The sequence below is a fragment of the Plecotus auritus genome, assembly GCF_963455305.1.
Source record: "Plecotus auritus genome assembly, chromosome: 3".
Classification (NCBI taxonomy): Eukaryota; Metazoa; Chordata; class Mammalia; order Chiroptera; family Vespertilionidae; genus Plecotus; species Plecotus auritus.
Window position 1 is genome coordinate 104,202,887 of NC_137772.1, and position 10,880 is coordinate 104,213,766.

Genomic DNA, 10,880 nt, shown 5'->3' on the forward strand with positions numbered 1-10,880 from the left:
CAGAGAAATCAGCAGTTTTGGGGAAGGGGAAAGGGGAAAAAAAGGGGCAGTTTTAATTTTTTACTCCTGAAGCAGAAAATCCAGCAGTCTCAAGGCTTGACAAGATAAAGTTGCCATGTGCATCTCATAAATTCTGGAAAGGGCACAACAAAGTAAAAAGGGATCTTGAGAATTAATACCAATATATTCAACAGAGGAATTTTGGAATCTGTAGAAGGAAGATATATAATGCCTCAAACCCCGACCCAACTCACTCTTCAGATTAGCTGAGAGCCTGTCTGTGTTTCATAAGCCAGATGTATAGATTTGATTGCCTTGCATCTTTAATAAATTCGCTTGCTTTAATTGCTTTAATAAATTTGCTTTATCACATTGCAATCATGGTTTCTCATTTAAATTCATTTATACAAGAGACAAGAATTTACTGGTAGGTAGGGACAGCCCTCTCCCTCTGACTCAGGGCTGTCCAGCCTGTAACACCACCATAATCAATTATCTCATGTTGGGTTGCATCACAAAATTTAAAATAACATCTAGAGTATGATTTGTTAAATTTTTAAAATTTAGAATTTGTTTTCCACCAGACCTTACTAAAATGTTAGGATTACATTTTTAAGATCTGATAAAATATACATTAGGAAATGTACCATTTTAACCACTTTTAAGTGTACAACTCAGTGGCATTAAGTACATTCATATTGTACAACTATCATCACTACCCATTTCCAGAACTTTTTAATCTTCCCAAACTAAAACTCCATACCTATTAAAAAAATAATTCTGCCTTTTTCTCTATCCCATGATCCTGGTAACCACCATTCTACAATCTGTCTATATGAATATGACTACTCTAGAGACCTCATATAAAGAGACCTCAATGTTCTTTTTTATATTGTTTAAAGTATTACTTATGTCTCCTTTTTCCCCTGATTGACCCCCCTGGCCATTCCCACTCCCAAAAGCAGGCCCCCACCGCCCCAGTGTCTGTGCCCATTGGTTATGCTAATATGCGTGCATACAAATCCTTTGGTTGACCTCTAAACCGCCCCATCCCCCTGCCCCTTGTCTCTGGATCTATTTTTGTTCATCAGTTTATGTTGATCAATATATCCCACATATGAGTGAGATCATGTGATATTTATCTTTCTCCAACTGGCTTATTCACTGGCTTATTCATATTAGCATAATGCTCTTCAATTTCATACATGCTGCTGCAAATGGTAAAAGTTCCTTCTTTTTTAATAGCAGTTTAGTATTCCATTGGGTAGATGTACCACAGTTTTTTAATCCACTCATCTGCTGATGGGCACTTAGGCTGTTTTTAAATCTTAGCTATTGTAAATTGTGCTGCTATGAACATAGGGGTGCATATGTCCTTTCTAATTGGTGTTTCTGGTTTCTTGGGATTTAGTCCTAGAAGTGGAATTACTGGGTCAAATGGGAGTTCCATTTTTAACTTTCTGAGGAAACTCCATACTGTCTTCCACAGTGGCTGTACCAGTCTGCATTCCCACCAGCAGTGCACAAGGGTTCGTTTTTCTCCACATCCTCGCTAGCATTTGTCATTCGTTGAGTTATTGACATGTGTGAGATGGTACTACATTGTTGTTTTGGTTTGCATCTCTCAGATCATTAGTGACTTTGAGCATGTTTTCATATATCTCTTGGCCTTCTGTATGTCCTCTTTAGAAAAGTGTCTATTTAGGTCCTTTGACCATTTCTTGATTTGATTGTTTATCTTCCTTTTGTTAAGTTGTATGAGTTCTCTGTAAATTTTGGAGATTAAAACCCTATCTAAAATAGCATTGGCAAATATGTTCTTCCATGCAGTGGGCTTTCTTGTTGTTTTGTTGATGGTTTCTTTTGCTGTGAAGAAGCTTTTTATTTTGATGTAGTCCCTTTTGTTTATTTCCTCCTTAGTTGACATTGCCCTAGGAGCTGTATCAGTAAAGATATAGCTACGACATATGTCTGCTATTTTGCTACCTATGAAGTATTCTGAGATTTTTGTGGTTTCCCATCTTACATTTAAGTCCTTTGACCATTTTGAGTCTGAGTTTGCGTATGGTGTAAGTTGGTAGTCTAGTTTCATTTTTTTGCATGTATTTGACCAAATTTCCCAGCACCACTTATTGAAGAGACTGTCTTGCCTCCTTTGTCAAATATTAATTAAGCATAATGGCTTGGGTCTACTTCTAGGTTCACTGTTCTGTTCCATTGGTTATATGTCTGTTCTTGTGCCAGTACTAGGCAATTTTGAGAACATAGCTTTGTAATATAGCTTGATATCTGGTATTGTGAACCCTCCAACATTATTCTTCTTTCTCAGGAATGCTGTGGCTATTCAGGGTCTTTTTTTATTCCAGATGAATTTTTGTAAAGATTGTTCTAGGTCTGTGAAATATGCCATTGGTATTTTAATGGGGATTGCAATGAATCTATAAATTGCTTTGGGTAGAATGGACATTTTAAAGATGTTGATTCTACCAGTCCATGAACACGGTATGTTCTTCCATTTGTTTATATCTTCATCTATCTATTTTTTCCAGGTTTTGAAAAAACTCATACAGGTTTTTTACCTCCTGAGTTAAGTTTATTCCTAGGTATCTTAATTTTTTTGGTGCAATGGTAAATTGATTGTTTTTTTAGTTTCCCTTTCTTTGAGTTCATTATCTATATATATAAAAGGCTAATATGTAAAGTGTCCCCTCGGGAGTTCGACTGGGAGACCAGAAGTTTGATCACTTGCTATGATGTGTGCTGACCACCAGGGGGCGGTGGGGAACTAAGGAAGGCCCTGACCAGGAGCTGGAAGACCTCAATTGGCCCTGAACGCTGGCCAGGACTAGGGACCCTACCTGTTCACGAATTATGTGCACCAGGCCTCTAGTTGGTGTATAAAAAAGCCATAGATTTCTGGGTGTTAATTTTGTATCCTGCTACATTGCCAAATTCATTTATTAAGTCTAGTAGTTTTTTGATGGAGTCTTTGGGGTTTTCTATGTACAGTATCATGTCACCTGCGAATAAGGACACTTTTACTTCTTTTCCAATTTGGATGCCTTTTATTTCTTCTTCTTCTCTGATCAGTATGGCTAGCACTTCCAGTACTATATCAAACAGGAGTGGTGAAAGTGGGCATCCTTATCTTGTTCCCGTTCTTACGGGAAATGGAGTTACTTTTTTCCCATTGAGTATGATGTTGGCTATAGGTTGGTCATATAAGGCTTTTATTATATTGAGGTATGATCCCTCTATTCCAACTTTGCTGAGAGTTTTTATCAAGAAAGGGTGTTGGATTTTATAAAATGCTTTTTCTTCATCAATTAATATGTATATGTGATTTTTGTCTCTCAATTTGTTTATGTGATGTATCACATTTATTGATTTATGGATATTGTACCACTCTTGCATCCCCGGAATAAGTCCACCTTAGTTATGGTGTATGATCTTCTTCTGTAATGCTGGGTCAGTTTTGCTAGAATATTGTTGAGGACTATGTTCATCAAGGATATTGGCCTGTAGTTCTTTTCTTTGTAGTATCTTTATCTAGTTGTGGGATTAGGGTAATGCTGGCTTCATAGAAAAAGCTTAGAAGTGTTCTTTCCTCTTGAATTTTTTGAATAGTCTGTGGAGGATAGGTTTTAGTTCTTCTTTTAATGCTTGGTAGAACTTCCCTGTAAAGCCATCCAGACCAGGGCATTTGTTTGCTGGTTTCTTTTTGATTACTGCTTCAATTTCTTCAGTCATTATCAGCCTATTCAGGTTTTTTTAATTCTTCCTGATTGAGTTGTCAAAGCTTGAATTTTTTTAAAGAATATGTCCATTATGTCTAGGTTGTCCAGTTTTTGGAATAGAATTGTTCATAGTATTTTTTCATAATCCTTTGTACTTCTGTCAGGTAGGTTATTAATTCACCTCTTTAGTTTCTGATATTGTTTATTTGGGTCCTTTCTCTTTGCTTCTAGGTGAGCCTGGCTAGAGGTTGATCAATCTTGTTTATCATTTCAAAGAACCAGCTCTTGGTTTTATTGATTTTTTTGTATTGTATTTTCGGTCTTTATGTCATTTATTTCCACTCTGATCTTTATTATTTCCTTCCTTCTGCTTACTCTGGGGTTTTCTTGTTGCTCTCTTTCTAATTCTATGAGTTGTAGAGTTAGATAATTTTTTACCATTTTTGTTTTTTGTTTTTTTGAGGTAGCCCTGTAGAGCTATGAACTTCCTTCTCAAGACTGCTTTCACTGTGTCCCATAAATATTGGATTGTTTTGTTTTCCTTTTCATTTGTTACCAGGATGCTTTTTATTTCTTCTTTGATTTCTTTGGTAACTCAATCATTGCTTAATAGCAGGTTATTTAGCCTCCAAGTGTTTGATTTTTTTTCATTATTATTATTGTAGTTACTTTCTAATTTTATGCATTGTCATCTGAGAAGATGCTTGATATGATTTCTATCTTCTTGAATTTGAAGAGACTTTGCCTCTGTCCTAATATGTGGTCTATCTTTGAAAATGCCCCATGTGCACTTGAGAAGAATGTATATTTTGTGGTTTTGGGATGAACTGCTCTGAAGATGTCAATTAATTTCATCTGATCTAGTGAGTCATTTAGGATTGATATTTCTTTGCTGAATTTTTTGTTTAGAGGATTTATCCAGTGGTGTCAACGAGGTATTAAAGTCCCCTCCTATGACTGTATTGCTATTATTCTCTCCCTTGATATCTTCCAGAATTTTTTTTATGTATTTGGGTGCTCCTGTATTTCATGCATATATGTTGACCAGAGTTATATCCTCTTGATGAATCTCTCTCTTTAGTATTAGGAAGTGACCTTCCTTATCTCTTGTTATGGCCTTCACTTTAAGGTCTAATTTGTCAGATATAAGTATTGCTACCCAAGCTTTTTTTTTTTTTTTTCATTTCCATTCACCTGAAATCTTTTTTTTCCATCCCTTCACCATCAGTCTGGGTGAGTCCTTTGTTCTGAGGTGGGTCTCTTGTAGACAGCAGATATATGGGTCATGTTTTCTTATCCATTTACCTACTCTGTGCCTTTCGATTGGAGCATTTAATCCATTAACAATTAAGGTTATTATTGATAAGTACTCATTTGTCACCATTTTTATTCTTTATGCCTGTGTTCCTTCTTACTTTCCTATTTCTTCCTATTAGAGCAGTCCCTTTAGCATTTCTTACATTGCTGGTTTTGTGGTAATAAACTCCCTTAGTCCTTTTTTGTCTGTGAAGCACCTGATTTCACCTTTGATTTTGAATTATAACCTTGCTGGATTTGGTATCCTTGGATTCAGGCCCTTGCTTTGCATCCCTTCATATATTTCAGTCTATTCCCTTCTGGCCCGATGTGTTTCTGTTGAGAAATCAGTTAATAGTCTAATGGGACATTCCTTATAGGTAACTTTCTGTCTCTCTCTGGCAGCCTTTAAGATTCTTACTTTATTGTTGGTGTTTGCCAATATAATTTTTTTTAATTTAATAAATCTTTATTGTTCAGGTTATTACAATTGTTCCTCTTTTTCCCCCCATAGCTCCCCTCCACCCGGTTCCCACCCCACCCTCTGCCCTTACCTCCCCCCGAATGTCCTCATCCATAGGTGTACACTTTTTGTCCATTCTCTTCCCACACCTCTTCTCCCCGAGAATTGTCAGTCCACTCCCTTTCTATGCCCCTGATTCTATTATATTCAACAGTTTATTCTGTTCATCAGATTTTTTATTCACTTCATTTTTAGATTCAATTGTTGACAGACATGTATTTGTTGTTCATAAATTTTATCTTACCCTTTTCTTCTTCTTCTTCCTCTTCTTAAAGAATACCTTTCAGCATTTCATATAATACTGGTTTGGCGGTAATGAACTCCTTTAGCTTTTTCTTATCTGTGAAGCTCTTTATCTGACCTTCAAGTCTGAATGATAGCTTTGCTGGGTAGAGTAATCTTGGTTGTAGGTTCTTGCTATTCATCACTTTGAATATTTCTTGTCACTCCCGTCTGGCCTGCATAGTTTCTGTTGAGAAATCGGCTGACAATCGTATGGGTGCTCTCTTGTAGGTAATTAACTGTTTTTCTCTTGCTGCTTTTAATATTCTCTCTTTGTCTTTTGCTCTTGCCATTTTAATTATGATGTGTCTTGGTGTGGTCCTCTTTGGATTCCTTTTGTTTGGGGTTCTGTGCACTTCTTGGACTTGTAAATCTATTTCTTTCACCAGGTGAAGCAAGTTTTCTGTCATTATTTCTTCAAATAGGTTTTCAGTATCTTGCTCTCTCTCTTCTTCTGGCACCCCCATAATTCAGAAGTTGGTACGCTTGAAGTTGTCCCAGAGGCTCCTTACACTATCTTCAAATTTTGGGATTCTTTTTTTTTTTTTTTTGCTTTTCCGGTTGAGTGTTTTTTGCTTCTTTGTATTTCAACTCTTTGACTTGATTCTTGCGGTCCTCTAGTCTGCTGTTAGGTCTCTGTATAATATTTTTTATTTCAGTCAGTGTATGTTTAATTTCTGGTTGGTCCTTTTTCATGTCCTTGAGGGTCTCGCTAAATTTATCGGCCTTTTCTAGGAAATTCTTGAAAAACCTTATAACCGTGGTTTTGAACTCTATATCCAGTCATTTGCTTTCCTCCATTTCTTTCATTTGTGATCTGTTTCTTTGTCTCTGCATTTTCGCTACTTCCTTGAGTTGGTAGAGTAGCTTTGTGTGCTAGGTGTCCTCTAGGGCACAGTGGCTCAGCATCCCCTGTTACCTGAGGGGGACACTCTTGGTGCACCTCTTTGTGTACTGTGTGCTCAGCCTTGTTGTAGTTAAGTCTTGATTGTTGTTGGTATCACTGGGAGGAATTGACCTCCAAGCCAATTGGCTGTGAGGATCAGCTGTGTCTACGCTGGGAGATCTTCTGTGCTGGAGATACTCTTATGAGACAAGACTTGCAAAATTGCAAAAGCCTCTGTGCTCAGCTTGGATGGGGCAGAGTTTCAGGGTGGAGCAGACAGCCTTGGTTTCCCATCAGCCCTGCCCTATGAGGCCCCTGGGTTCTAGTGTCCCTCAGTAATCGCTGCAAGCACCTCTGAGAGAAAGCCACCCTCGAGTTTTGCCCGCTGCCAGACAGTCCATTTCCTCCCCAAATGAGTTGGGGTTCCCAGAAACACCCAGAACTGGAGTTCAGCGCAGTCGGGAGCTTCCATCTCCCTCCCGCTTTAGAAAGGCACCTGTGCACTCAGCCTCCCGTGCATTCAGCAGTCAGTCCTCTCTGCGCACATGCGCTTTGGACCTCTGCCTTCCTCAGCTCCCCTGAGTCTCAGTGTGCTTTCTCTTTTCCTGACAGTCCAGATTCCCCCCAAATGAGTCTGGTTTCCCAGAGTCTCGCCCAGGACTGGAGTTCAGTGCAGTCGGGAGCTACCTGCCCCCTCCCTCTTTAGAAAGCCAGCTGCGCACTCAGCTGTCCATGCACACAGCCGCCCGTCCTCTCTGCGTGCATGTCTCCATACCTCAGCCTTTTGCAGCTCTTCTGAGTCTCAATGTGCTTTCCTCTTTCCTTCTAGTTTTAGAATTTTGACTCAGCCAGCTTTCCTGTGGTTCTGGATGGTGTCCGTTTTGTCTTTTAGTTGTAGTTTTGATATTGTTGTGCAAAGCAGCAGTTTAGGTGTTTACCTATGCCACCATCTTGGTTTCTCCCCTTGTCAATATAATTATAATGTATCTGGGTGTTGGTCTTTTGGGGTTCATCTTGTTTGGGACTCTGTGAACTTTTTGGACTTGTTTGCATTTTTTCTTCCTGATAGCAGGGAAGTTTTCTGTCATTATTTCTTCAAACACTTTTTCTATTCCTTGCTCAGTTTCCTCTCCTTCTGGCACACCTATTATGCAGATGTTGTTTCCTTTTGTGTTGTCCCAAACCTCCCTTAGGCTCTCCTCTTGCTTTTTATTTTTTTTCCAGTTGTTGCTCTGCTTGGGTGTTTTTTCCTACCTTATCTTCTGGCTTGCTGATGTGGTCCTCAGTTTCTTCTAGTCTACTAAAGTTGATGCTTTCTATTGTGTTCTTCATTGCAGCTATGTCATTCTTCATTTCTTCTTGGTTTTTCATCATTTCCTCTTGCTTCTTACACATGTTGTTGAATTTATCTTCCATCCTTTTCAGTGTACTACTGACCATTGCTTTGAATTCTTTCTCTGACAAATGCTTGCCTCCATTTTATTTACTTCCTTTTCCGGTGATTCCTTTTTTTCTTTCATATGGGGGCTGTTTCTTTGTCTCCCCATTTTTGCTCCTCTCAGGGTTTCTAGTTATGTGACTCACTCTCTACCAAGTTGACCAAAAGGCACAAAATACAACTCAACAAGACAGTACCAATAACCCAAATAAAAGTGACCACTGGAGAAAAGATAATTAAGGGAGAGAAAATAGTTCACAAATGATATTGAGAAAAAAAAAAAGAAGGGGAAAGAAATATATGTATATTGGGAGTAAACGCCACAAAACCAACAACTAATCCAAAAAATGCAAACAATAAATACCCAGAAAAAAAAGGAGGGGAGCTGAATCTGAAGAGGCAGGGCTTATTTTCAAAAGGTAAGGTAAAGGAATTTCATGAATGGGGAATGGCCATGATTCAGTATAGGGTAGATAGAAAAGGAATGAATGTTTAAGAAGAAAAATAAAAAACAAAATACTCAAAAAATAATAATAGTAAAGAATAATAATTTAAAATAATAACAATTAAATACATGTATATATTAAAATACATATATAAGAAAATTTATATATATGGAAATAATGAAATTTCCCTTTTCTTTAATCTATCTATACATATATTCATCTATTTTTGGAAAGGAGAATAGAGTAGAGAGCAGATAGGCCTGAGTTTGGTGATTGAAACTAATTAAGCTATTAGTAGAAGAAGAGAACAAGCAAGGAGAAAACAAACAAAAGCATAAAATTAAAAAACAATTTAAAAAACCTAAGAAACAATCAAACAAACAACAACAAGAAGAAAATAAATTGGCTAGCAAAGAAAGAGAAAAGATAAGGGTGCATGAACTTGAAGCAGGGGAGAGGAAATTAGATATATGAGTAAGCCAACAGAGACTACTATAATAGTAATGTGTCCATAAAGCAGATAACGAAGATCAATGCTTAACAAGGGGTAAAAAGAAAGGTTAGAGAAAAACTAAAGCAGGAAAAGAGAAGAGAAAAAGGATGAAAAATGGAGAAGTGAGGAAGAAAGGGTTGGCATAAAGGAAAAAATGAGATAGAGTAAGATAATGATAAAAAATAAAATTGGAATGTAGAACACTAATCAAAAAAACTTTAAATAATGAAAGGTTAAAATAATAATAATTAATAAATAAAAATAATAAAAAAGAAAATAAAGAAAAGTGAAAAATAATAATTTATTAAGTAAAAATAAAATATAAAAAAGTGAAGTAGTGATGTTCGTTCACTTCAGCTTGGTTTTAATGTCCCATGTGGTCTGGTTTAAGACCTCTCTCTTCTATTCTGCCTGCCACATCTCAGTTTCCTGTTACGTAGTCAGCACTGTGTTTACTTCCCAGCGATCCACCACTCCTCTTTGTCAGACTCCACAACCTTGGTTTCAGCCAGGAGGGATCAATCTGCCCACTTTGTTTTTCTTCCTGCTTTCAGTTGTATTTACACAAGCATCTATTTCTGACATTGTCTCAAGGTAGCAGTGTGTCTGTATAGTCTCTGAGACCAAATGGCCCCTCAACCCAGGCCCTGCAGGCTCCCTGGGGATATTTAGAATCTTTGTTTCCCTGCCAAGCTCAAGGCTGGGTGTGGCTGCGCTGCTAGGAGGGCCCTGGTCTTCAGGACAAAAATGGTTGTTCAGGGTTGGAGAGACTGGACTGTCTCAGAGCTGATTCCTGATTGCCTCTCCCTATTTTGCTCCCCAGCTTCCACAAAACCATCTTCCCCTGCACTGCAGCCTTGGTGAGTGTTTGTAGTTGAAAGATCCTATGCACTGGGTTTAGTGAGTAAAAGCAAGGAAATTATAAAGACAGAGCAACCATGCCGCTGCACGGCTCTCTCCCGCCGGCCCTGCGCGGCCAGTGCAGAACTTTAGGCTGCCTTTCTGGGCACAGCCGCACACAGCTGTGGGCTTAGATCTAGAGTCCCCCACTGTCAACAGCCCTGTGAACCCCCTTCCACAGTTGAGTGCTCAAATATCCCCAAGGGACGTGGATTTGGTGCAGCGCAGTTTCCCTCTGAGACTCTAGTTCCAGCTGCGCATATTTCTCCCTCCAGCCCAGATCCCTGATCCCACCTCTCTCTAGGCGACGTCTGACCTTTCCATCCACAGATTGCCTCACCAACTGTGTTTAACTCGTCAATTCTGCATGGATGTTATTTGATACATTTGATCCAGCTGTTTTTTCTATCTGCTCCATGAGAAGGTGCCAGATGTGTCCACCTATTTGGTTGCCATATTATCTTCCCCTAAACAGACTTTTTAGGAGCCTGGGGCCGGGAGGCTTGAGTCTTGGTGTTCATGGGTTCACAGCCGAGGCAGCAGGTCCCTGGCCAGTGTAGCTGTAGAGTCCTAGGTGATGTCCGAGGTGAGGCTGGGCTCCCAGTCACAGCCGCTCTCCCCTTCAAAATGACACAGCCTCTGCAGCTGAGCCAGCCACCCTAGGAGAGATTTCAGTGGTAGCATAGGCTGCCTGGCTTAGCAGAACCTGGTCTGCCAGTCCCCAACAGTCCTATGGAATATAACTGTCCCTCACTCACACACACACACACACACACACACACACACACACACACACACCACATCCACGCACTCCCCTTTTACTCTCTCACTCACTCACATTCTCTTTCTCACTGCCATCCTGTAGCCTGCCATCTTGGA